Source organism: Sinocyclocheilus rhinocerous, unplaced genomic scaffold, assembly GCF_001515625.1.
Source record: "Sinocyclocheilus rhinocerous isolate Xijiao unplaced genomic scaffold, SAMN03320098_v1.1 scaffold295, whole genome shotgun sequence".
Classification (NCBI taxonomy): domain Eukaryota; kingdom Metazoa; phylum Chordata; class Actinopteri; order Cypriniformes; family Cyprinidae; genus Sinocyclocheilus; species Sinocyclocheilus rhinocerous.
The window spans coordinates 966,400-969,606 of record NW_015647035.1 but is presented as its reverse complement, the minus strand read 5'-3'; the positions used below and the strand labels follow the sequence as shown (position 1 = coordinate 969,606).

The following is a 3,207-nucleotide window of genomic DNA, read 5'->3' as shown; positions in this document are numbered from 1 at the left end:
AATCTGATCTTATAGTCACAGTCACTGTGAAATATGTTCTCAGACTGTGTTTGCCTGGACATGATATTCACTGTAAAAATGTATTATTTTTAGAAATATACAAATATTATTAAGTAGAGATGCACCGATTCCGATTTCCGATTTTTCGTTAGTGTGATCTGCCGGTACCGATTTTTGCCGATTCCTATTTTCTTTCTAAGAACTATAATTGACAGCATATACAAACAAAAATCTACTTTTCTTCAACGCAGTTTTATTTTCATTAAAAAAAAAACACAAGTGAAAAGTCAGTAATAAAATAAGAACAAATACATCTCTATTTATAATGTTACAAAATATTTATATTTCAAATGCTGTTCATTCAAGAATACTAAATAAAACATACTATCACAGCATAAGGTCACATCATATTGTGTTCCTCAAAAAATATTAAGCAACTGTTTTCATGCTGAAAAAAATAAGAAATGAGCAAATCAGCATATTAGAATTCTGAAGGATCATGTGACACTGAAGACTGGAGTAATGATGCTGAAAATCTATTAAAATAGATAATAGTTCTTGTAATATTTCACAATATTACTGTTTTTCTGATTATTGTTGTGCATAAGAGAAGTTGTTTGCTGTGGTAATCAAACTTAAACTCAATAAACAAATCCTCCATTCAAACTTTATGGTAGATAATTTCAGTCTCGGGTGTGTAGTCTATTTTTGATGTTTGTAAACTATACTATACTTTTTTTTTTTTTTTTTAAAGTAAGATTACATCCCCCATTGATGTACATTGATATAAATTAAATCAATATAAATTTAACTGATGGTGTCATTGCAATTTGCATTCATTGCATTTATTTACATATTAAATTGGTTTCATCTCCATTGCATACAGACATGGACATTGACTGTGTTGATTCATGTGTGCAGTAAACTGTTGCTGTGTAAACAGCAAAGCGGCTCTGGTGCAGATTCAAAGCCTAAAATTTAAATTTACCCAAAACTTTAACCCTATTCTTTTGCTGCCTTGCAGGCACTGCTGTTTCCTTAGGAAATGCACATCTAATGTTGATCAAAAGAACTGCATTTTTAAATAATACAATAATAATAAATTACACACATGCTGTTATTGTATCCTTAACTTCATGCTCCGGAAATGGCCACATAGAAAATAGTATATTTGTGCACTTCTTTTAGTTACATTATATTTTAAAGCCTTCTGCGATCTCTTCCATGTCTGTTACGAAACAGAGAGCCATATGGTCTGGGTGCTAATGGACACTGTCTCTTTAAGGAACACGAATATGATCTGTCTGTGACATCACAGACACTTCCCTGGGGAATAGAAGCCACAGTCTGCTGCCAATAAAATATTGTCTAGGACTTTGAATCTGCAGAGGTAAGACCGCACTGAATGGACTGTGTTCTTGAAGGGCATCTGTACTTAGGGACATTTAATTTCTCTAAACATATTCTGCAGTTTTGGGTTTGTTGGAGCATTTGGGTTGACACACTTTTTTCTAACATGTGCTAGCCAGATTTTGCCAGATTTTTTAAATGAGTTGGACCCATGGTGTCACGACTCCGGCAGGTAGGAAGTACATTTTCCAAGACCCTCCAGTAAGTTGGGTTGTTGCAACCTGACTGTTGTTGTCAAAATCAGATGAATGGATTCATTACATAAAGTCAGACTTGGTACGCATTAACGGTTGCATTTCAGATGGACAGATTAAGCAATTTATATGAACCTTCTGGTTTTCAGAAACTGTTTCTTCACAAAGTTTGTCCACCTAATAAATGGAGGTTTGTTTTAGTGATGTGTCATGCATTCAGACAGTTCCTGTTTCCTGCTCTGGCATGCCAATTTGGTTATTGTTTTATGATGGATGTAGTTGGAAACATCTGGCTGAGTCAGCCTTAGTCATCACAGCTGTACAACACATACAACCTGTGCACAAACCTCTCCTGTGTTTTTCATCATAGAAGTTTACCTGGGTTAGGATTAATCCTATTTTATCCCACCACACAATTATATCTTTTTATTTTTATTTCTCATTACAGGCATCCACTAAAAATGACACACTGGTTAAAGTAATTTAAGAAAAGAAACATTTGTTTGTCACCATATGTTTTTCTGATGTCATTTGGTTCAGTATCTTAAATGGATATTTCACATCATTTACTCACCCTCATGTCATTCCCAACCTGTATGACTTACTTGCTTAGAAATTGTGAAGAATGTGGGTAACTTAAAGACATAGTTCACCCAAAAATGAAAATTCTATCATTAATACTCACCCTCATGTCGTTCCAAACTCGTAAGACCTTTGTTCATCTTCAGAACACAAATTAAGATATTTTTGATTAAATCCGAGAGCTTTCTGACCCTGCATAGACAGGAACGCAACTGAAACGTTCGAGGCCCAGAAAGGTAGTAAGGACATCATTAAAATAGTCCATGTGACATCGGTGGTTCAACCGTAATGTTATGAAGCTACGAGAATAATTTTTGTGTGCAAAGAAAACAAAAATAACAACTTTATTCAACGATTTCTTCTCTTCCAGGTCAGTCTCCGCCGCACATTCACGAGAGTACGATGACGCATGCATGTGATGCTACTCATAAATGTTTACCCATAAAAGTAAAAGCTTCTCTTTTACTTGTATTCCATTTCATCCACTGTATTAGAGCCCTGCACGGGCCTCAAATTTAGGTCCTAGCCCGGCCTGTGTCCGACAAGCTTATCAGAATTACCAGCCCGAGCGCGTCTTTTTTCCCCTTCTCCCAAAACAGCTTATACTACTGTTTCAGCTATTAAAATAGTTCAGTTTTGTATGTAATAGCAAAGTGATTATATTTCGTTTCGTTTTTTTTATGAAGTTAATTTAAAAAAACATTTGGAGCATTTTTTGTTCGTTAAATATACGTTTTTTTTTTGTTTTTTTAAGTAACGACCAAGCGGCCAGCGGCAGACAGTGAGTCTATGTTTGATCAATTTAGCCTTCTCAAATCATCACGACTTACCTAAAATAAAATCTATAGATATAAAACAGTTCAAGCATATAACAATGTTTAAACGTTAAACCTAGATAAATGTGTGCTGTATCCAATAGTTTGTGCGGAGAGTGGAAGCTAAAGCGCGCTTTGCAGGACAAGGAGGCGCCAGCGTGATCACTTGCAATTTTTTCAGTGGATACGCCATCATTTTTGCTCAT

The 3,207-nt window shown here is 35.1% G+C and overlaps 1 protein-coding gene across 4 annotated transcripts in view; it reads left to right on the top strand.

Annotated features, from left to right (window-relative positions):
* LOC107708429 (BAG family molecular chaperone regulator 5-like) overlaps positions 1 to 3,207 on the top strand; it is a 15,203-nt gene that overhangs the window by 7,211 nt on the left and 4,785 nt on the right. Inside the window, exon 1 of one of the 4 annotated variants that reach the window (XM_016512655.1) lies at positions 2,547 to 2,633. The exons of the other annotated variants lie outside the window; for them this stretch is intronic. The gene's annotated coding sequence lies outside the window, so the exon portion shown is untranslated. Of the gene's footprint in view, positions 1 to 2,546; positions 2,634 to 3,207 lie in introns of those variants that run through there. 4 annotated transcript variants of the gene reach the window in all.